General features: G+C 49.1%; 1 protein-coding gene across 1 annotated transcript in view; it reads left to right on the top strand.

The window, feature by feature from the left end:
• The window catches only part of NTN1 (netrin 1), a 125,413-nt gene that overhangs the window by 22,536 nt on the left and 75,421 nt on the right, over window positions 1-27,456 (top strand). The gene's annotated exons all lie outside the window — the stretch shown is intronic.

The following is a 27,456-nucleotide window of genomic DNA, read 5'->3' as shown; positions in this document are numbered from 1 at the left end:
AGTTGACTAATTAGTTAATCATGTTTACCAAGTGCTTTGAAAGTGCTCAGTGCTAATATTTTTAATTATGACTGTGCCCCAGGCACTGTTCACCTCCCAGCATGCCGAGTCTTGCAGGGGTTCAAACTCTTTGTCTCTGCTATTCAAGGCAGGTTTTAAGATGGGAATTTGCCTCTTATGCTCTGGTTACGAGGTTTCCTTAACGGCCTCTTGTGTGTGATTTAAAAAAAAGCTCCTCAGAAAGTCTTCGTATACCCTGGAACACTTAACTCATTCTCTCAAAGCCATCCTTATCCGTTCAGGAGGCAGCATTGGCTCTTCTTGCAAAGCCATACACAGTAGTGCCTTTGTGCATACCTCAGCCCGCATCCCTCTCCTGACCTTAAAAGATTAGACTGACATTAGACTGATCTGCTTTTCCCTTCTAGCCTGGGAGCTCCAGTCTGCAGAGCCATGGACCCTCCTGTTTTGGGAGCCGCCTGTCCTATCGAGAGAGGTGAATGGGTCTCAGCTAAAGGAAAGGGAGGTTATCCCCAGATCTGACTTCAGGCTAGTCAGGAGAAGGAGAGGACAACTTTGAGGGAGAGGGAGGAAGAGAAAGTGTACTTCGAATATTTGAACTACTGAGAAGTATGTGAATGAAGTTTGCTAGCCGGGGAAGAGTCTTGGCATCTCTGATGAATCAACAAGTGTAATCATCTTGGGACTTTCTTCGTTCGTAAAAATGTCATCAGCTCGTTAAGTGCTGTCATAAAGAGCCCCAGTCACCTCTTATCACTGTGCGATCTGAAGAGGAGTCTTTTGGCACCAGCTGCATAAATAAGACCCACTTCCACAAAGCTCTGAGAGACATTAGAGCATTTGGCACTCAAGCAGATGATAAGCTATAAAAATCACACGGGGCCGCCACAGGAGTAGGGAACTCTTGTGTCCCCATGAGTTGATCAGTAGGGCCCACAGCCAGCCAGAGTAAGTTGCATGGACATTAATCTAGGAGGTGGCTGCTTAGTTCTGTTGCCTTCACTTGAGAACCTGCAGTTCCCAAGCTGTAGTTTGGGGCTGTCTTATCTTGTAGTTTTTTAAAAAATCTATGGTGCATTTTCAGGGCTTGCTATGTACAAGTAACACTTGCTAAAATGCCTGCTGCGATCTTTGTCCTGTGCTCGTGCTGATGTGTTTTCAGGGTCACAGAATCATGGAAATGTTGTTTGGGAAGGACCTCTGAGGTTCCTAGTCTAATTTGATTGAAGTAGGAATACAGGCAACACTACAGCAGGTTGTATGCTATCATTCAGTTCTCGGCATTGTGGCCTCTGGGAGAAACAGGTTCTTCCAGAGGTGACTCAGGAGCACCTTATTTCCCCTCCTGCTCTGAATTCCCTTTTTGGAAATTCTTCCTCCCCTCATGGCTATAAAGGGAGCTTGAAACAGCTGTGCATCTAAGATGGGCATCGATTAAAATGCCTGCAATAAGTGGGGATGAATCCTAGCCTCAGACACTGTCACTGTGTCTGGACCTTACTGGTTGGCCACACTGGTGAGAACAAAGACTTGGTGGTGCCTCCAATGTGAGCAGCATCAAACTCCTTGGGAGGTGTTTAAGTACTAGGCAAACATGGTAATAGTGTTCTGGTGCAATCTCTACCATTTATGGCACAGGGTTTCTGAACCAAAGATGGCACTCTTGTAATTAGTATTAGCATAATGGTAGTAATAGCAGTTTGTTGAATTTTTTCTTTCATGGATCACACATGCGGAACGTTTTGAATTTGTTAATATGAATTAACTGGGACTTGAAAGGTGCTGATGAGAAGTTGGGACCATTTTGGGTCCAAAGGCTTGATTCTTAATCATGCTACATCTTGTCTATGCTTTCATAAAAGAAAGAAGTACGTAAAGCCGCTTGGGCCCTATTTATACTGTAGGCTTAGTATTTTACCTCCCTTAAGAGCACTGCCAACCCCCGCCTATAGCACTGTGCAGCAGAAACTCTGCCACAGTGGTTATATGAGGGACAGAGTGCACCCTCAGCAAGTTTGCTGATGATACTAAACTGGGAGGAGTGGCTGACACACCAGAAGACTGTGCTGCCATCCAGAGGGACCTGGACAGGCTGGAGAGCTGGGCAGAGAGGATCCTCCTGAAGTTCAACAAAGGCAAATGCAGGCTCCTGCACCTAGGGAGGAATGACCCCATGCAGCAGTACAGGCTGGGGGTTGACCTGCTGGAAAGCAGCTCTGCCGAGAAGGACCTGGGAGTGCTGGTGGACAACAAGTTAAACATGAGCCAGCAGTGTGCCCTTGTGGCCAAGAAGGCCAATGGTATCCTGGGCTGCATTGGGAAGAGTGTTGCCAGCAGGTGGAGGGAGGTGATCCTGCCCCTCTCCTCAGCCCTGGGGAGGCCGCACCTGGAGTCCTGTGTCCAGTGCTGGGCTCCCCAGGACAAGAGAGACATGGCACTCCTGGAGAGAGTCCAGCAGAGGGCTACAAAGATGAAGAATTGACTGGAGCCTCTCTTATATGAGGAAAGGCTGCGAGAGCTGGGCCTGTTCAGCCTGGAGAAGAGAAGATTGAGAGGGGATCTCATCAATGTGTACAAGCATCTGAAGGGGGAGTGTCAAGAGGATGAGGCCAGTCTCTTCTCCGTGGTGCCCAGCGACAGGACAAGAGGCAACGGGCAGAAACTGAACCACAGGCAGTTCCATCTGAACCTGAGAAAAAACTTGTTGACTGTGAGGGTGACAGAGCACTGGAACAGGTTGCCCAGAGAGGTAGTGGAGTCTCCTTCGCTGGAGATATTCAAAACCTGTCTGGATGTGATCCTGGGAAACATGCTCTAGAGGACCCTGCTGGAACAGGGAGGTTGGACTAGATGATCTCCAGAGGTCCCTTCCAGCCTAAACCATTGTGTGATTCTGTGATTCTGTGATATGAGGATCACTCAGCAAGGACAGAAGCACTGGACTCCAGCTTAGTGCCTTGCCGTAAGATCTACTTTCCACTTAATCTGGTCGCCTTACCACATTTCGCCACTGTCCTCCTTGCACAGCCCATATTCCCTGCTCCATGGAGCTCTTCTTGCAGCCAGCAAGCACCAGGAGGCCTTCCCCAACCTCCTCACCTCCCTCAGTCATGGAAGGGAAAACTTGCTTCCTCTCCAATCCTCCTGGGGCAAGGTGAGACTTCCAGCCCCGCTCCTCAGCACAGCCATTTAATGGGGTGCCTGGTGTGCCCACAGGCAGCCGTTTCCTCTGGTGTGTCAGAGCAGCCCCTCCAACCCCAGCCTGGCCGTTGCCTCACCATTTCCATTCAGGAGGAGAGCCTGCTAAATCTCTCTCTCCTCAAAAAGAGAAAGAAGCCAAGGAAGTCTGGAAGGGAGCGGAGACAAACACATCTGCACCTGGGAAATGTCATGTTTGGTTTTTCAACTTAAAATGGCAGTGACAGCAGCTCCGTGGGGGCGTAAGTAGGGGGAGCAGTGCAGATTTATAGCTGTGGGTCACGCTTGAGCTGAGCCAAGTATTCTGCCTAGCATCAGTTTTATGAACAAGATGAAGTGCAGAACCTCAAGTGCAGGCGACCTATTAGAGGAGAAACACTGGGAGAGCAGGAACAGGGAGTGAATTGCGAGAGGCCATCCTGCCCTTTTTCCTGCTCCAGCCTGGGTCTTTCCTTCCCAGGCTGGATTTGGGCACATTAGAGATTGCAACAACCAGGTATGACCAGTTTGCAGCAAGCCCAGGATTTGATGTCATAAGCCCATAGAAGCCAAGGCTCATAAGCCATAAGCAAAGCAGTAGGAGGCTGAACCAAACAGGAGTCAAGAACTGCCCTTTTTCAAAACAAAATAAAATCCACAGCAATTCCCAACCCTGCAGGAGGGAGTAATGCTAGATGGAGAACAGAAACCTCCTAGACAACTCCACATTCAACACCCTGTTAGGCATTGAAATTGAAAGTCCGAGGAGATGCTGCAGAGATTGTCAACAACAGCGCAGAAGATAAGGACCCAAATGGTGCCAAGGTTTTCCTTCCTGACCAGATATGCAGGCTAAATCTCTTGAAATTTCAAATCCTCATGTAAAAGATTAAGCAAAATTACAGGAGACTCTCAGTTCTCACTGAGACAAATGTGGCACGGATCTTTTTCGTAGATGTGAGGAAGATTATCATTTCATCATGGTCTCGTACTCAAAGCTGTGTTTCAGCTGGACTTGGACACATAATTGACTCATGATATAGTAGTGCATTGTGACTGTAATGGCCCCCAACTTGTCTTCTTTAGCAATGCCTTTTGATGTACCCCTTCAAGGACATGGGTCAATTCCTGTCCTCACCCATATGTACAGGTGACCAGAAGAGTCATTACTGATAGCAGAACTGATGATACAAAAGAAAGAGAGTGATTGACCGATCTCTCAAAATAAGGCAAAGTGAAGTTGAAGCTAGTTAAAACACTGGGAAGAAGGCTCAACTGTTTAATGGGGATGCTAATTAGCTATCAAATTACATCCCTAGTGCTAAGACTGGTTCTCCATCATTCAAAGTCTGTAGACCGAGGCGATAGGTGATATTTTTTGATGGATATTTTTGCTGTGGCTCTGTTATACCTTATGGGGTTGATGTAGGTATGGTTATGTAGATATTGTGCCCTTTGATTTAGTCTTAGAGTCCACTTTGGCTTTAACCCATCTCTGAATCTACGGAAAAGGCCCAGGTGGATGGAAAGAATGTGACTTAGTGGTGTTAGGCGTGCAGTACACCTTCCAATTCTGTAATCCAGTGGCTGGTTCAGAAGTTTTTGCTGAAGAGCAGTATCTTGGTGCTACCATTAGAGACAACTCTAGAGCTCAAACAATTTACCCTGAAATAGCTAGAAAGGAATCAAATATCTTGGTATGGAAAATGCAACAGGAAAATTCTTTATACTGAATGCAGTGAAAAGTACTGTACTTACAAAATACAGGATGTGTTGTGTTCCCAAAAGAAAGCTGGAAGCATCCCACTAGGTCATCAACAAGCAAAGCAGGGGCAGTCAGAGAGGCAAGCGTGGTGGTGTGATCAGAAAGCTGGCAATTGTGTTTAACAGATCCCAGAGGCTGTCAGGTGTCTTTGCTTCCTCCAAACCCCTATTTAGTTATCCGATTCTCCATTCTATTAGCTGTATTATTTCCTGATTTGTATTTCTTGAGGTTGGTTTGGATGATGGAATTTATCTATTCTTAGGAAGCGAAAGAGTAAAAGACTCCACTAGCATGACAGACCCCACTAGCATGGTGCTGTTACCCCAAAAGTTCACAATAAGGGCAGGAGAAGGCAATCTCTCATCAGCATTATTGTGTGTCAGTATGAAATAGGGGCTTTTTCCTCTGGTGACATGGCTGTGGCCATTTCCCATTCTTGCCTGGACAGATGAGCCCTTTGGCTGCTTCTCTTCCAAGGGAAACAAAAGTCCAGCCAAGGAGCAAGCCCATCTGAAAGCACCTCTCAGTGCAAAGCTTGTCAGTGATCCTGCAGCTCCGACCACTCCTGCAGACACTGGGCAGAGGCCCAGGAAAGACTCTAGCATTTGTTAGCTCCCTCCATCCTTTCATTCTGAGGCTTTCTGATTCCCAGCACCGCTCCTTTCATGGGGTGTTTTCCTCAGCCCTGCTCTTTACTGCTCCAGATCTCTTTGTGTGGCCTTGACCTAGTGGGACCCTACAGCTCCCTAGAGGCAGAGGCTTATCCCTATGTCTTGACCTTTCTGACTCCTTCCTACTTCAATTCCTAGCCTTGCCAGCCTTTGAAGAGCTGCCTGGGGTTCTGCCTCCTGAGTACCTGAGTCCTGAGTTGAACGAGGAACGGGGGCCAAGCTGGGTGTGGGAGCTTCTCAGAGTGAATTTTTCCTGTGGGTGCACATGCCGTGCCGCTTTACACCATGCTCTCTATAGAGCTGAACCTTCCTTCCAAACTGGGACTTCTCTGCTGCCCTTGGTATGATAAAGTTGGACTCCCCTTTGTGTTATCTTGGGCCCACAAAGAGCATCTCACAGTATAGAGCTGTGGGAGGATCAGTGTAGTTGTGAGGGAGGCTGAAGCACTATTTTCCATTAAACACCCAATACTCATGCAATATGCTGGGCAAATGAAGGGCATGTAGACTAAGCTATTAATGAGTTAAAAAAATCCCACTAACTTTAATTCAAAAAAAAAGTTATTTATTTATGGGCTTCTAACGGCTTGTTCCACGCTGGATAAAGCTGATGGGAGGGCTGATGGCAGTTTCTCTGTTGAGTTAATTGAATCATTCCCATTGATCACAGTGGGAGCAGGGCATAGCCCCAAGATGGAAAATGCCAGCACTCAGTTACCTGTGCTCTGGAGAATGCGTCTTAACTCCCACCATGCCAAGGATAAATAGAGTGACGTGTCTGAACAGTGCCTGCTGTATAAACTGCAAAGGGCACAGCTCTCCAGGTGGCCTGCGGAGGTTTCCAAGCCGGCTGAGAGACTCAACAGAGTGGTTTTATTTTCCGAGGAAGCCTTAGTCAGAGCTCAGTTCCCTCCAAAATCAGATTTTAGCCTTTACTTGCCGTACCACTGTGGCGCCTTGTCAGCATCGTTGACCTTCTGGCTCAGTGAGGCCGGCAGAGCCTTCATTCAGAGTCTGCCAAGGTGCTTCAGGGCCAGCCAAAGCAGGCATGCCACGGGGTGCCGGGATGTTCCTCCGGCTCTCAGGCTGCAGCTGACCTCCGGGGCTGCGCCTGCAGCTGAGGAGCACTCTCGGTTGCTTGTTCAGCACGTGCAGCAGGATTTGAACCTGCCTGAGGCTGACAGGGCTTCGCAACACCTGAGCTTGTGCAGCCAAGCTGAACTTGTGCAGCAGACAGGGCAAGGAGAGACGGTGGGGCTGGGGAGCAGGGGGAGCTCATTTCCAAGCTTTCTGAAGGCTTGGAGTTCAGAGAGAGGACATTAGGCTTACAGGAAGGGAGGTGGTTCTTATTTTACCCCAGACAAATGTGGTAGAGCCTTCTACTTGATCCTTTTTCGTCGGGGTGTGAACACTATGGATTTTGAGGAAAACTCAGCATTATGTCTCCCTGAGCCCCTTCATTGCAGCAAAACAAACAGTGATGCTCCAGCAGGCTGTCCCTGGACAGCTTCCATCCCTGAGCCAAAAACCTAACTCTTTCCCAGGCACACCAGTGTGAAACAGGGACAAATCAAGCCTACATAAAGCTAGTGGAAGCAAGGGCAGAACCAAGCCCAGATTTGCTCTTTCTCTCTGTCCTTAGAGGTCTATCACGCTATTTAATACACCAGTTGCTGCTGAGATCCAGTTCTGACTTAAATCCTGGCTTTGCCCTAGTCCTGTACACTGAATATTTGTCATCAGGGCAACCAGGGTCCATTCTGAGACTCACATACAGTCTCAGTCTGGCCCTTCGCTCCCTCCATCTGCCAAAGTAGGGAGGAAGAGGATGCTCGTGAGCTGGTCAGAGGAGAAGGCTGCCTGCTTCCCTCTTCCCTTCTGGCACAGCTTGTCCCCATCACAGTTCAGAATAGAAGGCATCAGGGCAGAGCTGGGCCACCAGAGTTTTTCCCTACCATCTCTGAGACAACCTCTTTTGTAGTCCCATGACACAGTGATGTTTTACCTTGCAGACAGAAATAGCTTCCATTAACCATGAAGGACTTAACAGCAGGCTGGATGTGCAACAAGGGCCATGGCATAGAAGGTTTCTAGAGTACTGCTGATGTAAACCCACCAATAAAAAACATAGTAGCTACCTCAATCCCATCCTCACAAGAAGAAGCAGAGAAGGGTGAGAACTGTGTCCCCAAGACATCATTCCTCCATGTTTCCTTTGAGCTGCCTCTCCCTTCCATCACTTGGAGCAGGACACGGGGACGGATGGACCCCTAGTTTGGGCCAGGATGCTCTTCACCTATGTGTGTGGCTTTCTGCAGAAGGCAACAAATGAAGCCAGTAGGATCCTGATCCAAGCCAAACAAAAGGAGACCATTTCTGCAGCCCTGTGGGCAAACTGTGGTGCTCCTCGCCATCAGATGTAGGGGATGCTAAAAGTTTACATGGACTCACGGGGAGGCTGCAGAGAAAAAGGGGCAGGTTTTAGTACAAGGTCGAATGTGAATCAGAGAACTGCTGTATTGACGCCTAGGTCTAGCTTGACTCCCTCATTGTATTTGTCCGGTTAGGAGAAAATTGACCATTGTCTACACACCTTGGGATTGAGAAAGGGGATGACCAGTCAGCTTGGCCTTGTTCCTTGGGAGCAAAGCCCAAAGAGGACCCCTGAGCAGAGGAAAGCCATCTCAAAGGGGTGATATAATGGCAGATTACAGGGAGCCCCTGGGGTGTCATTAAGTTGTCCAGGCCTGGTCAGCTCAGGCATTAGCACTCTTTGTGCTGCCTGTCCCCCTCACAAACTCTGCATCGCAGGAAACCTGAGCTGCCCTTTCCCCATAAATCCAGCATTTGTCCCAGAGTGGAGTCATTGACAGGTTGACCTTTTATTCACATGATCAAATGCCCGGGAATTTTTCTGTAGGCATTTTGATCCCACAGCATGTCAATGGCGGCCCGGAAAGGGATGGGCCTTGTCCTGGGGTGCCCAAGGTCTGAGGAAGCTGAGTGTCTATTCAGTGGAAAAATACCCTGAGCCAGCAGGTGGGACATGGGAGCCCTTAATCCCAAATCATTTTTCTGGCTGGCATCCTTTTTTTTTTTGTTTTGTTTTGAATTATTATTATTATGGCCAGCAGCGAGGCGTGGGCTTGCCGCCTGGGAGAGCGATATTATTCGCCTCCTTTTGTGCATGGTACCATATTTGAATTGAGAAACAAAGCCAAGCAGCTTGTGCCTCCTGTTGGAAGCCTTCCTATCCCGCTGGGGATCTGGGACCTTTTCATCTCAGCCCATATACTCCATAGGCTTCTGCCTCTTCCCATCTTTAAGTCTTTAGTAAATATCATAAAGGAGAAAATAAAGGCTATCCCCAGGGCTCAGGAGTCTTACCCACCCTACATTAAAGAGGAGAAAAAAATAGAAAGCAGAGATTTAGCCTCATTTTGTCATTTTTTGCCCAGAGTTTAGAAGTTGTAAATATATTTAGCGTCAATGTACAGGCTGGAAGCTCTTTGGAACAGGGTCTCTTATTCTCTTTGTGCATGCACGTAAGCTTTGGTGGGATCTGGGCCCTCAGCCAGGCTCCTGTGCCTTCAACAGGGTGAAGTGATCATCGGATACAGCCAGGAGACAGAGAGCAAAGCGCTGCAAGGCAGCTACCTGTCTGGTGCCACCCAGAGATGCTGAGGGACCAGCACCTCTGCTGATGGGCACTGAAAAGGGGGGTGCTCAGCCTCTCTGGAAACCGATTGGAGACAATTCAGCCTCAGGCTGGCCACCTTAGAACCAAATTTACATTAATGGGATGATCAAAACCGGGTGAGCTGTGCCCCAATCCTGGTGCAGAGGAAGTTACAGTGCTACTAATAAGGGAGCTGTTTAAAAATATTAAACTTTTTCGGCATACTGTTTTAAATTGGATGTGAATGCTGAATGCTTGGAGAAAACTCTTCCCTTCCATGAAGATTTTTGACTATCTATCTGATGCAAGGCAATTCAAAATAAGACAGAAATATTTCCTTTTTTTGTTTTAAATCCAAACTTGTTGGCTTGGCTTGACTTTCAAAACCCCAAATGAAATCATTTCATTCTGAAATAAGACCAGAAATGTTTCTATTCCATTTAGATATTTTTCATTGGAAAATGAAAATGCTTCATACAAAAGTCTCTATTAATTAAAGTGTTACTCCTGTGATTTTTTTTTTTTTTTTTTTTTTGTGAAACACATATACTTCATAATCAGTTTTCGATTTGACACCCAGGCAGGTTGGCAAGAAACAGAACTAAACTTCCTAGCTCTGATCTCACGATCTGACAACAACTGCAGTTGCACAATTTCTTGTTATTTCCTATCCAGAGAGAACTCCATGGCAGTAGGTTTCTTGGCACAGATTTTGGAGATGGCACTTCTTTGTGTGAATAATGATATTCACATGTGGTTGTTATTCATTCATTACTCTTTGATACTTCCTTTCCCTTTAAAAATATTTCCAGGCCAGGTTTTCAGTTATGTTCATTCAATGCAGAGGAAGAGTATTTCTGGACAGCAGTCATTGCCCCCTGCTTCCCTGCCGTGGTTGGAGGGTAACAGAGGTGCTGGGTGCTCCCAGCATCTTCTTCAAGGTGCCTCAAGGGACCTTTGGAAGGTCTCTTGCCCATGACAGCATGTCCCCTCTGCAGGCAAATGCCACGTAAAAGATGTTCAGCTCTGCTCCAGCAATGGTTGGTGAGGCAGGGACTGGTCCCCAGTATCAGGACTATCCTCCACAGGAGATGTGAGGGAGGCTGGAGAAGGAGCAGCAGGCGCAGACCACACTGAGAGCCTCTCCCACTAGCACTGGGGCAGGCAGAGAGGTGCCACAGCTAACTGAGGTTATGATCACACACATCACTAATAACCAATCCTTGAAGTAGGCAGACCGGGGACAACCCAGAAGCCAACAATTTGTCCCTGCAAATAGCAGTATAATTAGGAGCTCACAAAAAAATAGCCCATTCCCAAGCAACCCCTGAGGAGCAGAAGGGCTTAAACTCCCCATGACTCTCATTTTCAGTACCTCGTTCAGCTGGCCTGTGCCCAGGTCTTTGCCGGTACAAATACAACTGCAAAAAAAAATGAGTTCCCTGCCCTGACTGCTTAGAAAAGTTACAAGAAAAAGGATCTTGCTCTGTAAGAGCACAGGAGGAAATCAGTGCTCTCTCCCACTCCTAAGTTATCTGGCTGGCTCTTACCACTGTGTGAATGACAGATACCGTCAGCAGCACTATCCCACAGGAGATCTGTAACGTGAGGTATTGCTAATAACAAAAGACGCTGTAGTTACTTTAACTTTAAAAGTTTACCCGGTATCATTGGGTTGATTTAAAGCTTTTCAGTCAGGAGTGTGTGGGCGAGCGAGGGTTCATGTGTACATGTTTACCAGTCCAGCTAGGAACATAGTTTGAATGGCCTCTCTTAAGGTTTGGATACAGCTCACTAGAGCTCTGCAGGTTCCCCAAGGACTCTAATAATTGGTACATTTGGTTTGCTTTTCCTCATTATTTCTAAGTTTTCCAGCTCTAACGCCAAAGGAGCCTGCATTCTATGTAATTATTACTCAAAACTTTGAAAACATTAAATAGGAAAAATAGGCCATTAAACAACTAAGAAGCAAAGTAACAAGTATGAATTATGGCTCTGCCCTGTGGTTTGACTGTGATGGGTTTGTTCCACCCATGGAGAGACCTTGGAGAAGGATAGGTTGAGTGGGTTGCTTTGCTTAATCTCTCTGCTGTCAAAGTTACAGTCCCTGGAGAATTCAGATCTATAGAGAAATGTGCCTACCCTTTGGAACGCAGTGCACATGCCCAGCTCCCAGCAAAGGACTTTTGTTCTGCTCTGATTTATACAGTTTTCTCTGGGGCAAAGAGAAGTGGCTGTCATGGTTGCAAGGATTACTCGCTCCTGGAGGGAAGGGTGGACTATACAAGAAGTTTGTTCTCTTGATTGGGCAGGGAAATCCCGCACTCCCTTCCCTGTTCTCCTTCTCTCTACCCCCCGACCCGGGTCCCTCACCCAAAGGAGGACACTGGCTCCCAAGGTGGGCAGCCGTTATGCATGCTGGAGTCAGCCAGAGCTTTGCACCAAGGCCAGGCAGAGCCAGCTCTGCTCTCTGGTGCCAGGGGGGTTCAGAAAAGGTCTGACACTAACATTTCCCCCTTGCTCTTACACTGGTATGTCCAAGCAAATGATGCCCTGGGAAATGGAGCGCCCTGGGTGGCCTCTCCTCATGTAAGAGCTGGAAGGGAGATATTCAGCCTGAACTTCTCACCTGCAGTCCCCTCTGAGTGGTGGAGAATGGCCAGACAGTGGCTCATTCCATCTTCCCTGGACACTCATCTGAGGGTGGACTAAACCACCTTGGGGTGGCTTCTTCTCCCCCCTGACTTTAAAAGGGAATTTGGTGTGCCTAGCTCAGACATGGACTCACACTACCTTGCCGCGTGGTTACCAGACCATAGCCTATAAAGCATGAAGGCTTTCAGCACTGCTCTCAGTTTTTGTCCACTTAGTGCATTTTGTCTGTGAGCTCTCTGTGGCCAGCATCATCTTCTAAATAATCATACAGCACCTAGCACAGTATGGCCCAATGGGTTGAGGTTTCTAAGTGCTACTTCAATGCAAGAAAAGCCTGTGGGTCTGCTCCTGATGTGCAAAGATGTCTCAGGGGGTTTCTAGAAGAGCTAAGCCCGTATGAGCATGGTGGAGGGCTCATGCCCACCCTGCAGAGCAGAGATGCTTCACAGGATGCAGTTCATCCATCTAAGGGTCATTTGCCAACAAAGGCGACTCACTTGTTCCAGGGAAGGACGTGACTTCACTTATCTGCTCCCTGGATTTTTCTGTTTGTTTATTTTGTTTTCGTGTGAGGAGGAGGAGGAAGGTGGTGCCTTCACATGTACAAGGCCAGCCACCTCTGAACCCTAGTGCCAGAAGCCATTTTCATGCTCTATAAATTTTATTGGAAAATCTGTTTCGCTTGGGGGCTTTTATTTTTATTCTACCCCAATAACACACCATGAAAGAGCTCATTAAAAAGCAAGCTCCTCATCCTGATTAATCCCTCCAAGCAGGCAGAGGTGACACATGCTAATGACATTTCCAGCCAGGCTTGTCCCCTGAGACTCCTGCTGCTATTGCAGGCTGAGTACTGCTGAAGGAGACAGCGTATTGGACGACTGAAAGGTTGCTCTTGGCTGCAGCATTCATTTGTAGTGGAGAAATGCCTGCAGGAGCCAGGCAACTGCTGTCTCTCCGGCAGGCCTAGGAGACTTTGTTCTCCAGATGCATCTCACAGACTCTCGTCCCGTGGATGTACCATGTTCCCACCCTCTGGAAGGGCTTGCAGAAGAGGAGCAAGGGACATCCCTGGCATCTGCACAGATCTCTGCAGCACGTACCAAGCTGCTGACCAAGGACTTCTCTGAAGCATTGGAGGGCCTGTCTACATGAGGCTGTTTTGTTAACCTCAGACTGCTGCTTGGCCCCTGCCAAAGCTCTGATGTTCTTGGAAAACGCCAGGCTAACAAGGCGCCTTTCTGAAACAACAGCTGACTTCACAAACTGGCCTCCATTGGCTGAGTTGTCACCTATCCCCAGCAAACAGGAGTGAAGTGGATCTCCTCGGATCTCATGTGATCACCACTGCCCATCATCACCTGGATTTGGCCTTGGGCAGATCTACCTCTACTCTAAACCCTTCTCCTCTGCTTTCCTCACAAGCCATGATGGACTGCTTGTGAAGGTCCTGGGAAATAGGTCCAGTGTTATCATTGTTGTGGGGACCCAGAGGTGAAACCTTATTCTGATCTTTCCTGCTGGAAACCCAGAGCCCTGTCCAGCTGGAGAAAGCAAGTACCAGGGATGTTCCCAAACCAGGTCAAGGACCTGCCTAGGACCACCCAGAGCATGTTGGATAGAAGAAAAACCCTTCTCAGGAGATGCTAAAGCAGCCTGGGCTGTACTGACATTTCTCTGCTTGCACTCAGCTGCACAGTGACACAAGGCAGAAAATAGGCAGAAGAAAGCACTTGCATCCTGCCAGCTTCCCCTGCCCTCATCAAACATCCAGTTCTTAATGCAAAGAGTGCGTCACCTAAGCCTTGACGCGTACCAGCAAGACGTACTCAATGCTGACTCTGAACAGCTTCGCTGTCCTCTGAGGGTCTTGGCCATTGTAGCCAAGAAACATAAGGGCTCTGTAATGCTTTGTTGGGCCAGGAATAAAGCGAATTTGTTGAAAGAAGGTTACCATGTTATATAAGTAAGAAAAGGCGAATTGTATTTAAACTGGCACAGCGTAGTTGTTTTCACTTAAACAGAGCTATGCACAGAACATAGCTCATAGCTTCTTCTTTGGTGAGGTCTTGTTCATTTTGGCCTGAGCAGCCCTAGGTCAGGGAGGTAAAGCTGCAGTCAGCCTGTGGGGGAGGCAAGGGAAGGGGAGGGAAGGAAGGAACAGAACAGTCCTCGCAGAGCCAGAGACTCTTCCTAGTGTGAGTGGGCACAGCCCCACTCTGGTTCCCCCACTGGTGCCATCTCCCAAACGACTAATGTGAGGCTCGGCTTCTTTGGGTCTGGCCATGGCTGATGGGGGCAGTCCCAGCATGCACTGAGTTCAGGGGCTGCCCTGATTGTCTCCATCCTGATCACTTCCAGCTTAGTAGCTCAAAGGATCCTTTGCAGACAAGCCAAACCAGGCAATTGCAGCACCACCCTGGTGTGGGTTTGAGCTGAATTCAGCCTCCAGCACAGAGCTGGTGCTCTGGAGCCAATTTTATCACCTCAGGGCTTCCACCAGTTGAAGGTGTTGGTAATGAACAGGAGTTGGGCACAGAAGTCAAGAGAGTGTCCGAAACCTTGTGAGCACCCTCATGTGCCTGCAGAGCTTGGCAGAGGTTCCTTGGCCACTTGGCCCCGTGAGTCCTTGTGCACACGGCTGGGGGAGCACGCACAAGGTCCGCAGCAGCAGGAAGGGGTGGTGGGGGCCTATAACACAAAGATGCACAAAGATGGCCAGAAGGGTGCATATAGTTCTCTTTCAGAAACCACACCAAGGAGTTTCTGTAAGAGTGGGGCAGCTTAAGGTTTCAGGAAGCAGAGCTGAATGTGGTGGGAGTTGTGGCCACCTCCACGGTCAGCATGTCCTTCCCACCAGGCAGGCAATGTGCAGCTCTCGGGGCTGCTCTGCCTTTCTGCTTCTGCATCCTCTGCCCAAGGCAGGAGCAGTGCAGCTTCACCCGCTCAGTCTTGCCTGCAGTGCCAAGCAGCCTTCAGTTGTGTTGGCTGTCTTGGGAGGGTGCAGAGCGACAGAGCCACAAGCAGGATCCAACAGTCAGGGAAAACTGAGATTTGGCTGCAGAAAACCTGCGCGGGATAGGATTGAAGAAACAAGTAATAAATTCAATGTTTGGCATAGGGAATATATTGCACTCACTGCTGATCATTTGAACTATTTCAAAGGTCTCTCCATTTATCTTTAAATTGCAAAGGGACACATTGTCTTGCAGGTCGATTCAGTTCAGAGCAGTGCACCAATAAGAAGTTAGGCACGCTGCCCTGGGAGGGATGTCTTTCAGATGAAGCGTATAAGGTCTCTCCCATTTATAGCCATGAGAGATGCAATACCATTCTAATGGGAGCTATTATAATTCTAGAATGAGGAATGTAACTAAGACTGGAGAAAAAAAAGGCAAATTAACTTTAGGAAGAAAGTGGTGAAAGGCATCAGTTGTGGGAGGGGTTAGGACAGAGGACTTTTTTACTTGATGTGTTTCAAATAAGATGGAAGGAGGCCTGGCAAATATGAAGATAATTCCAGCAGGGCTGGGGGAGGGAGGGGCGGGGAGGTGGGTAGTGCTTTTTTAGCTCTTATTTTTGGGTCCTAGCAAAGCGAGCTGTGAGATCCTTGCCTGCATTATCTTGGGTGGCTGAACCAGTCTATGTTGAAAGGAGATGCACATAATATAATGGAGTTCAACTTTGGTTTTGTGCTGCGCGGTTTATTCAGGAGGATTACAGGGGCTTTTCAGCCTGTTACCACCTGGAGAGGCAAATACAAGGGAGCACTGGTTGGAATAGACTACCCGCAGAGCAGTCATAGATCTGCTAGAGCCAAAGTGGCAGAAGGTTAAAAATGATATGGCCAGGATCTGGGGTGGGGGCAATTGCACGGGCAGGGGGACATGGTGAGCGAGCATGGCCAGTGGAGCAGAGCAAAAGGGTTTGGAGTAGTCTGCTGAAGAAAGCCCAGGGAGGCAGTTAGCTGTGCTGAGGCCCTTTGTGTGAGACAGCTGTGAAACTGAGCTTGAATAAGACTTAAGACTTCACTTCTTAAGTGAACCATCTCCTGGTCTTTTTTTTTTTTTTTTTAAAGGAAAAGATGGGAATCCCATAAGGAGTAAATGTGAGGAGAAGTTCAGGAATAACAGGGTTGGGTTAAGGACAGGTATGACCAAGGGAAATAAACCCTCCATCCATGTTTGCTGCTGTGGGTATTATCATTGCTGAGGGAATAATGGCAGATGTGTTCACCACAGATGAACTCCAGAAGCTAGAGTCACTTAGGGAGCACCAGAGAACATCAGAGCATGTGGGCCAGGCATTAAGGACGGTGCCTCTTCTCAGCTCTGACACAGCCTCGGTGCAGTGTCTGAGCGCCCTACAAAGGAGGATGTAGTCACCCCATGCGCCTCGGGGTGGGGGAGCAGGCACATGCCATCTCCTGTTCCAGGACAGGCCTGTGTTGCCAGACCTGATGGAGAGCACCCCAAAGGGCTATTGCAAGGCAGAAAATTGAACCCTCTTACTCAAAAAACAGCTTAGCATCCCAGACCTGCAATCATCCTTCTCGTCTCTGGCTGCTCTGAATGCAAGGGCTTTCCACCCAAGTATGGTCCCTAGGCTTCAGTTTGATTGATGTTTAGTTGGGGCTGCTTTTCCTGAAAGATTAACCTTTTCAGTTTATTACAAATGTGAGCTCAGTGGCAGCGAACACAAAGGTTGCTTTAAAGGGCTTATCGTTAATGAAGCCTCATTAGGAGCATGCATCCTTTGGGTGATAAGCTTGCAGTCTCCTTGCAGCTCTGCTGCCACGGGCGGGTGAAATGGGAAGCAGGGCAAGCAACACTAGGCACCACCTGAGGCTAATGCAATCAAGTCCTGCATCCTTTCAAAGAGCTCACCGAGAAAATGGACTATTTTTTTCAATGTTCATTTGTCAGGCCTCGTGTTGAGTGGGTGGCTGCACAGCTGCAGGCTGAGCTCACCTCAGCCCCACAGCAGCAGTGAGAATCATGCCCTTGCCAGGGCTTACCCAGGGACACCCAGGCTATGGTTTCACGTTGCCTGGCACACTGTCCCTGCTGTTGGATGTGGACACCCAACGATTGGGTCAAGGAACAGGTCCATTGAAAAATGACCCAGCAAAAGTAGTAAAATTAGAAAGCCAACAACTTGTTTCTCAGTTGGGACGCTCCTAACCCAGTTCACTTGTTCAGCTGTCCAAACAGAGGTGAAAGGTCCATGCCTGTCTGTGCTGCTGCTGTAGAAATATCTTCAACTGACAGCCGCCAGCACAGAGGGACACAGATCCCCTCCATGGTCTAGGAAGGCAGCAGAGGCATTACCAGGGCATGACCTGAGCCTCTATCTCTAGAGTGCCATGGGGATGCCCCGCTGTTGGACCGGGTGTCTGCGTCAACTCCATTTCCCTCTGGTCCCCACTGAACCAGGACCACGCTCTGCCTGCAGTAGCCCAGCCCCAGAGCTCCAGCAAGGCCAGGCTGCCATGTGCTGTGTGGAAGGAGAGATCTGCTGTGTGTCACCGATTTTAATCCAGGGAAAAGTGTGCCCCAGGGACCAGCAGACTGGGAGAATGACCAAGCAGCAAGCAGCAGCAAGCAGCTGTGCTGCAGCACTCCCACCGCTCGTCCCTGGGCAGGAACATCCTGTCCTTGGTGAAGGACTCTGAATTCTTACCTGAAACACTCCATCTCCATGTCTTCCCTTCACGGGCAAGTACAGCTCAGATGACCTTGTGCATGCTGCTGGCTCCGGTGCTGCTTTCCAGCGTGCTGGGTGGTGGGAGGGAAGGGAGGCATCCTGCAACTGGCTAGATGTGCAGCAGGGCTCACATCCCTGCTAATGGCACCAGCTCAGCTCACATCCACAGACCGTTCAGTGCGAGGCTGCAGTAGATACTCCAGTTTCAGATTACAAGTGTCAGTTTAGTTTAGCTTGTCAATAAAAGCAATAAATAAATCCTGCTCCCTGAATGATGCAGCTGGAAAGAATCTGCCTCACTTCTTTCTAAGGGAGAAAACCTTCTCCTTCCGGGGGGACGTGCTTGGCCATAGGTGAGCTGACTGTCCTTGTGTGTTTTTGCAAGGAGAAGCCAAGTTTGCTCTCCTGGTGAAGATAAGTTTGCTTCTTTGCTTATGACTGGAGGTTCGTAGGTCTTTTAGGTGAAAACAGCCATTTTCCCAGTGGAGCCAGCAAGCATCCTGCTCTCGACTGCCAGGATGTGAGTCCAAAACCCTGCATGACAGCCAGAAAACACTGAGGGCCAAATTTAAGCCCATAAGAACTTAAAAGAGCTCCAGCTTCAGGCAAGGCTGAGAACTTTGTCCCCTTTGCATCTCAGAGGGGTCCCAAAAGCCTCTTTTGCTTTGAAGCCCTTCTTAGACTGACTATTGCTCCTGATCTCTCCTGCTCAACGCAATATCATGACAAGGTGATATTTCAGTGGGTGTCAGGGGTTCATTTTCCTCCTCTAAACGCTGCAGTCCCTGTTTTTGCTTTTTTTGAAGACATTGTTTCCTAATGCAGGAACATTCCTTTAGGCCCTGAGCGTTCCCTGACATCAGTGCAAACGCGGCGCACTGGAGCAGCCCTTTGGTTTACAAACATCTGGGATCCTAGGAAATGCCGCGTATTCCTGCCTGTACTCGGCTGTCTGTTAACACTTATAAAATTATGTTTATTTCCTGCCGTGAGGATCAGGCTTCAGCTCAGGGTTATTTCCAGGGCTGTGGCGAGCTTTGTGCCAGAGATGCAAACCGTGGCAAACAAGCACTTAAAAGCCTTGTGTTCAGCAATGGGCAAACCACAGACACTTCAGAGGTTTGGCTTGGGAAATCGGTTGCCCGAAGGAAGGCAAATGAAACCAATGCACACTGGAGCACTCAGAGCCACTGTGGAGCATGGTGCAGGGTGGGGAATATTGTCCTGCTCAGCTCTGAGGCCACTGGCAACAGGCTGCTCCTGTCACACCCCAGGGACAGCTCTGGGCCTCTCGAGAGAGGTGGCTGGTGGTCTGCAATACCTGCTGGCCCAGAAACACGGCCAAAAAAACACTACAGGAAGGATTTTGCACTTCAGCCTGCACTGCAGCCAGGCTTTTTGGAGCTAAGGAGATGTTTCTGAGTGTCCCCAAGAGCCTCGGGCTGACTTTGTCGTGAGCAATGGCAGAAGTAGGGTTTTGTTTTAGGCTGCTCTGACAGCCTTCTGGGCCACGTGGCTCATTTTAAATCTTTCTTGCTGGGTGGGTTTCAGCCAGTCAGGCTGGTCTGTATGTTCCTCTCACCGCTCAAGGGATCCTCAGTCCCAGGGTGTAGCTCCTCGGCCCTGTGCTCCCGGGGAGGGGAGCTGGGAGTGGGCGAGCATCTGCGGCTCAGGCCAAAATGGGAAACTGCAAAAGCTCTTCTGTCTGGAGGTGGACTTTAGCTCAAGCTTGTTTCCCTTTCCTTGCCAAAACATCTGCTGTCCTGCACATTTCCCTTCCCCCCCACTTCCCACCAGGGTTTCAGACTACAGAAATATTTTATCTGATCCCCCCCAAAAAATCCACTTAGTATGATTGTTTGTGGCTTGATTTCACTTCTCTAGTTACTCTGAGGTGACCTTGGCCTTGCAGTGCCGTTTCTCAAGCAAAAACTAAAATGCTGCATTTTTTAAATGTCCATATGGGTATTTCCAATGGCCTTGCAGGGAAATTAGCTTTTCTTTACATCTGAAAGCATTCACCATGACTTTGTGAACAGTTTCAGCTAGTCCCAAGCTGCATTTATCAGTCAAAAGTTAGTCCGGCTGGAAAATGTCCCCTGGCTGAGTTGGGAGCCTGTGGCCCTGAGGCCAGTTGGTCTAGGTCCTGTGACAATCTCTGTGGTCAAGTGATGCTGGGCTGTGAATTTGCAAATTGTGCTCTAACTAACTGCTGCAAATAGTTGAAGCCAAGTAAGGAGCTCTGTTAAGGAGAAGCCTTTGTGAGGATCCATGGGCAGCATAGCTGAGCAGATCCAACAGTCTTGGGTGCATGTCAGATCTTTTACCTAGCTAAGAGCAAGACTAGGTTTGTCACCACGGGAGAAAGCAGTGGGACACGTCTTGCTCTTCCCCATGCAGCCAGCATTGTGATCGTCATATTACCATTCAACTCAACGATGGAAATGGAAGAAAACCTCCAAACTCCCAAGTTAAGCCTCTGCTTACATTGTGATTTATGTCTATATTAGTGCCCCAGTGCTGTGGAGCCTTGGGCTGGGGGTGGCATAGCCTACTGCATGGCAGGGAATGCATCCACCCCAGGTCTTGGCAATGTGAGGGTTTCAGGCCCTTCCTTCCCCTTGTCACTCCACCATAAACCCACCTCGGTCTGCCCGGTTTGGCAGAAAGACATGTGGGAGGCCTTTAATCCTGCTCATGTTGCATGCAGCTGGCTCAAGCCACCAAGCACTGTCACACAAACTGTCCTTGACCCAAACAGCTCAAAGGGGCTCTAGGCTGGAGCAGAAGGACAAACGAGGATGTCCTGCAAGTGGACATTTCCTTCACAAGGGGAGGAAAAAGGAGGGCAGGGGGACCTGAAGTTAGAAAGGCAGGAGCAAATCAACCCTGCTACTATCAGTGGTCCAGCAACAATATAGCCATGGTGCTCTGGGTTCGGTTCTGACACGCTCAGCATCCTCAGCCTACGTGAACCCAAGGGCAGCTCCACATCTCACAAGATCAGGAACTTCACTCACTGTGCATTGTTATGGAAAACTTTTTGACGGGCCCTATGAAGTAATTCAGACTAGTTCTGTGGCTATGCTGGAATGCACTAACCAGGAGTTGTTTTGAGGTCAGAAAGGAATAAGTCTTTTGCAGACAATTGATGTTGTTATTAAAAACATCCACAAGAGAGAGGCGGGGAGGGAGGTCCTCTTTCCTGTTTGGGAAATATTTTCTCACTGCACCCATCAAGCAAAAGAATTCTGTATGAAAGATGAATTTTAAAAAAAGTTTCTGGGGCACACGCGCCTGAAAACGAACCACAGCAGGATCAGAGGTTTGGCTCAGAGCTACGTCCAAGACTCAAGAGCAGAGACTAGATTAAAACACGGGAGTCCTTCCTCCCAGCCAGTTGCTGTAGCTAGAGGAGATGCAGTTTCCTTAGAAGAAGTGCAATCTCCTCTCCTGAACACTTGGGCAAAATTCATAAACTTCAGCTGAAGCCTGGGGGAGGTCTCCCACTGAGACGGACTCGTTGTTAGCCTCACACAGCAGCTGGGACTGTAGTAAAGTGGGGATCACTTCAAAAAAAGAAAAGAAACCTAAAATGAATGGATTAGGCCTGTCACCCTGCCCTGCACATCATTAATCTTCTAGCCCAGGGCAAGCAGCTTTTCCAGCCACGTCCCTGAGCAGTAGCATCTTATCCCAGATGTGATCAGCTAAAAGCAGCTGTATCATGTGGCAGCGTCACACTTCATCCACCTTCTTGCTACGAGCTGCAAACCTGGCTGTCCGTACCATCAGTGTTACCTGCTCCCTGGCACACTGTTAGCCTGGACCAGCTCTCCTAGACAGTTTCCATCCATGACTGGGGTCAAGCATGCAGAGACCATTCCCACTGGGCTGTTTGGATGGAGAAGGGAGGAGTGAGGGCAGTCCAACAGGATGAACCTGAGCTGAGAAGTGTCCCTGATACGGTAAATTTAAGTTATAGACATAACTTTAGGATATTTTTGGAGGGGGAATGTGTTTGTGACTGCCTTCAGGATTTATGAGGACATAAATCTTCCATTCCCACCCATGCTCAGGCCACTCCATGACCCTTCAAGCACCTTGCTACGCTCCCTCCTTGCACCAGGCTTGCTTTTCATTGCAGGTTGATCTCTGAGATTAAATAATACCTTCTAGGCCAACATCCTTCCCCTATTGCCACACGGACCCTGAATCAGGCCCAGATCCAGCACAGAAGTCCTCTGCAGGTGGAGGACTGGGTGATATTAGGGCCAAAGTGGCCCATCTCTTGGCCTGAGCGGCATAAACCCATCTCAGAGCATCGTCTTGGCCATCCCCAGTGCCGTGTGGGGCAGGCAGGAGCTGTGGAGCTTGGCTGTCAGTGCGGGTTGCCTACCCTAGCTGGGAAGCCGTCCTCGTTTACCTGGCTAATTTACCGGGGATATTGCCATGTCTAGCTGCAGCCCTAGTGAACAGGTTTGAAACGTTCCAGATCTGTAAACTGTGCCAGAGGCAGTCTAAGCTGTGGAGCTAATTGCCTGTGATAAGCTAATTAAAGGGGTCTGATAAAATCTGCCTCTCAGGCGCAGAAGCGTGCAGCGTTAACAGCCTTCCCAGAAACAGGGACTCGGTTAGACCCCCCTGCACCACTGACCCTCCTCTTCCTCCTACCCTGTCCTCAAGAGTTTGTCAACACCTTTCCTTAGGCCTGGACTGTCTCAAAATCATCACTCCATCCCTTCCTTGCCCGAGGTGGTTTTTGACAGTGACCCTGGGGTTATATGTGTGAGCACAAGATGCTGGCTTGGGCTTTCATACCTGCATCCTGCATTGCTCGGTGAATACCAGAGAGCTTGGAAAGCATGTGTGATGTGAGGTTAGGATAGAAGGGACTCCAGCATCCTTCTCCCACTCCCAGGACACCCACCCCTGGGCACTTTCATGCCTCAAGTCTTAGCTAAAATGAAAAGTAAAGAGTTTCCACGGCAGAAAACAATCTTTGCTACCCTGATGCATGTGCAGCTTTGTAGGGCGAGGGCTTTCATGTCAAGGTCTTCTCTAAAGCCCTGCCTGGTCACCCTGAGTGCTATCATATCCAGGGATTAACTATCCTGATCAAACAGTTCAGGTCCTTCTTGCCCTCCTCCTGCCTCAGTGAATTGCCAACATGCTTCACCCAGGTCATCTCCTCTGCAGCTGGGTAAGGCATAATGGGAGACATCCCAGTGCATTATCTCCTCTGCAGATCAGAGAGATTGGAATAGCACTGGGGGCAGAGCAGTGGCAGGGATAAAAGAGTAGTGAAGGCCAGGCTGGCTGAGGAAGAGACCAAGTGCTGTGGTCCAGTGTGCAGCAGGTTCTCTCAAGCAGAAGAGCTGGAAAATCCTCGTATTTGATTAGGTTTTATCCAGATTCAATCCTTGAAAAAAAACCTAAACAAACAAACAAGCAAACAGAAAAATAGCCTCAGAAAGTCTTTTAGCCATCAAAGCCATCAAAGTTTTCCCTAAGCGCCCCTTAAAAGCATGCAGATATCCTTGGTAATGCTAGCCCAGGGCTGGGGAGTGCAGGGCTGCTGCATTTCCAGGTGCATCTGTCATTGCCCGAGGGGAACAGTAGGTCCAGATTTGCTGGTTTTGTTTCAGGATTGCCTAGATGTCTTCCTGCTTCATTACTGGTCACCCTAGAAGGACCCGTTGAGATGAAAGAGTGGCTGGGTCAGCAAGAGAGCATTTCTGGTTCACTCTATTTCCAGTCCCACACCATCTCAGGGCCCTTGGAGAGATGCTGAGTCTTGCAGAGCAGGGACCTGAGCATCCTTCATGGGGTGTCCTCTGGTGCTGGCTGGTCATACTGGAGTGATGGCTATGGGGAAACTAGTCATCTGTGTCCACCATGGTTAGATCCTGGAAATACTGGGGGTTTTGATTGCCTGAGAAGCTGAGGACGCTTGCCTTGCATTGGAGTTGATGGCATGGAACCAAACAGAGACAGGAGCAGGGCAGGTTGCTCCCATAAAGCCTTCTGCATGAAAATACTTCCTCAGCAGCAGCATATCTCCTTTTGATGCCAGCTGAGAGCAGCCAGCTGCACTGCATTCATGCAGACAGCCCTGCTTCTCCTGGGAACCAATATTGCCTTCTTGTGGCTTCGTTCTCTCACGGTATGTCTGTCCATACCCACCCATTCCTTTGTCCTGTGCAACCAAGTAGGAACTACATTTTTGTCTTCTGAGCCCTCAGGACTTTGCTCCATAGATGGATATCCTGGGAGGAAGGAGTTTCAGTGGCCAAAGCACTAGCTTAAGTTATAGGACATTTGGCTTGAAGTCCCTGCCCTGTGTTGCCCATCACTGTGCAGTTCACAAGTCCCATGGCCCCAAAGATACTTCAATTTCCAGCTCCTTGATTTTCTCTATTAGGAGCCTAGCACCTCTGTGATTACAGACAACAATCTTTCTGTGTCTTTTTTTCCCCACCCGCAAAAGCGGATAGTAACTGCGTTCTGATTTTGGGAGACGACAGCAGGAGATGTTAGGACCAGAATGCGCAGGGCTATGAGGTTCCCCAGCATTTTGGCACTTAAGGAGAATCAGGACTGATGAATAATAAGATAAGATAGCACATCACGTAATGGCAGCACAGATCTGTCTCTGGGCTGAGCTTTCAGCCAGTGCAAACTATCACTAGTCAGCTGCCAGGTAGATGAAAGGAAAAGTCACTTATCTCATGGCAATCACAGGGAAGGTGAGAAGGCAAAATACCGTTTTCCAGATGGAGGTGTGTGCTGGACACCTGATCTGACAGCCTTGCTCCTGTGGAAGGTGTGATTTTTAATGTTCACAAGTGTCGGGGCCTTGATATTAAACACCACAGGACAGCTCACCTTGGTCCTGTTCATGCCGGTGGGACCTCAGCACTTTCTTCCGCAGAAACCTCCTTAACAGGGAGAGAATCCTGCGCTCGCTCCTCAACTGTGTAGGCAACCAGCCCTCCATGACCTGCTTGAGCTGAGCCAGCAATCAACATTTTTGCTCAATGCCTGTTACAGAAAAGCATTAACAGTAGCACTGCTCCCCTGATAAGATGGGATAAGCCTGTCTGCTTTTGATAAAAAAATCAATCTCCAGGAAAACAAAACACGCCAGTGCCTGGCTGGGGAATCGCAGGGCGGTGAGGACTGCCTGCCTTTGCCTGGGTTATGGGTGCACTGAGCAGAAACAAAACATCCAGCAACTGTGGGGGGTAGGAAAGCAGACAAGCTTGTCCCGACACCTCCTTGAAATACTTTCATGTCCACGGCAATGATAACACTGATCATGAGGTCAGGCACATAAGCCAGAGTTTTCCTTCTTTCTTAGATTCCCCCGATAACGTTGCCAGCTATAAGATAGCTCTATTTACCCAGGAGAGCTTTGTCCACAGCTCTTAAGGTGCTAATATCGCTGAGCAAACACAGGCACGTCAAGCTCTTCACACCTGCGTAGCCTTTTGAAAGCCAGCCCTGGGCTGATGTGGGCGTCCAGGTTATGGCCCCTCGCAGGGCACCAAATCAAGGGACACAAGAAAGAAAAGAAAAAGGGCAGTCCAAGCACCCTTCACCTTAGCCCTCCTGCTCCAGGCAGCGCAGAGAGGCTTTGCCATTCTCTCTTGCGCACATACTGGTGGCAGTATTCATGGGTGGGAGATGGTCTGGGAGGCTCCCTCCTCGTACGTGTTTAGCAGGGTTGAGATGCACCGCTCCATCCTGCAGTGTGAGTAGTGTTGGGTCTGGCCCCTTGTCTCAGCAACGTGCAGCATGGGACCCCATCTCTGGTGGGGGCACAGAGCAAGAGGTGGTTTCGGAGCCACAGGGCTGGCTGTGAAATGCTGTCCTTCCAGCTGTGCCATCAATGGGATGTCAGGAACGGGCTATTAGCATCAGTCAGGAAAGGGTCAGCTTCAGGGTGAATGGCAGGCGTTTGCCCTGTTATCCTCAGATAGATTTTCAACAGGCGCCAGTGCATTTATGGTTACAGAGTTATCTCAGATTTTGGAAAACTTGGAAGTAGAATTAAAAAAATCATCTCTATTGAGGTTTCCCAGCTAGAACTGGAATTCTGTAAGGCATCTGTTTTTTGGCAGACTCATAAACAATCCTGGCTCCTGTTACCTGGAGCTCTTAGCCTTCCCCATATCAAAAAGGTCCCTCTGAGGCATGTGCCTGCTTCCGGAAAGGGAAACTGAGGCACAGCAATGTTAGACATCTTGGCCATAATTACACTGGGATCAGTAGCTGAGCCCTGCTAGGATCTTCTTTGCATCTAGCAGCATTCATCAATGTGCTGGAGCCATTCATGAGGGCCATACGTGAGGCCCGCAGGTGAGGGCCATATGTGTGCTGAGGGGCCAGTGCTGCCATAAGAGCAGTATCGTTTTATTAAGGCAAGCAAAAGAAGCAGCAGGAGCAAAGAGAGCATGTGGCTCCATTGAGGGCTGTAGGCAGGTACCCAAGAAAACGCCCCGAAGTGCTCAAGGCAGCTAGCTGAGAACAAGGAGCTCAGTGCAACTCCTGAGCAGTGGAGGTAGAGCCAGCTCCACCACCCAGAGCTTATGTGCACAGGGCTTCGCCCAGCTTCCTCCTCAGTGCAGAGCCAACCCCAGCTGACATGACCTATTCTGCAGCTGAGAGAGAGTGCAGGACTGACGGGAGAAATGGTTAATAACTCCCAGCGTTGCGCCAGGGAGGAAAAAGGGCAGTGAATAACTGGGGACTGGCAGGATTCACAGCTCTGCAGCGAAGGCTCTTTGGAGGGATTAGGATTCAGGATTCATGACCCAGAGCACCTCAGCAGCAGCTGTATTTATCACCGGGCATGATGACACAGGGACACAGCTGCATGTGCCCATCCATTGGCAAGCCTGTGCCTCGGGAGAGGCAGCGGTGCACAGCAGTTAAGAATGGGCTCAGCAGAGGGCTGAGCACCGCAGGTTTCCTCAGTATGGAGACAGCTGCTGAACTTCTCAGGGTCAGTAGAGAGGCAACAAGGGCAGAGCAGAGGGAGCAGATACAACATACGTCAGAGATCAGCTTCCCAGCTTCCTGCTGCCCCACCATGGGGGAATGGATGGTCCGCGCTGTGGTAGGTGCCGCCTGACCAGAGAGTGATTGAACAGGGATTAATTTGCAGCAGTCTAATGCATTTTATTAGCATAATAAGTAGGCAATGTGTTGGTACTTAGCCCCGGGCTGCTGGAATGATGTTTTCCATGTACACATCTGCCTCAGCTAGCGTTTTGCAAGCAAGCCCCCAAAGCTGGATAATATAACATGAACTAGCTCCATGCTCGGCTGCTACAACACCACACTGCACCTGGCTGACAAGCTGCTGCATGAAGTGTGATGGTTCGTCCTGGGGGCAGCGTGGGGAGACCTGTGACAGTGGCAGAAGGCTTTTGCAGTGGGCAGCATCAAGTGGTGTTTCCCAGGAAAGACCAACATCCAGAGAGCCCTGAAACCAGCCAAATGCCCAGTCTGTTTCTTGCATTCAAGGCAGGCTTGCCATGTCCTCCTCTCTCCCACAGAAGCAGCTTTTCTTCAACAGCAAGTGGTATAATTCCCCACGTTTCAAGGGTTTCAGCCCCTTTTCAGGGCTGTTTGTTGGTGAACCAAACTAGGCAGAAGCGATTAGAGAACCCCGTTACCAGAAAAACGTGCAAGAGGGATTCATGGTACAGGGAAGAACAAGACTTATTTAGGGAAAAGTGGTGCTTGATCTCTGCTTTTGAAGACGCTGGTTC

The sequence above is a fragment of the Struthio camelus genome, chromosome 19 (assembly GCF_040807025.1).
Source record: "Struthio camelus isolate bStrCam1 chromosome 19, bStrCam1.hap1, whole genome shotgun sequence".
NCBI lineage: Eukaryota > Metazoa > Chordata > Aves > Struthioniformes > Struthionidae > Struthio > Struthio camelus.
Note: the sequence above shows the minus strand (reverse complement) of the source record. Positions and strands in the feature narration are given on the sequence as shown.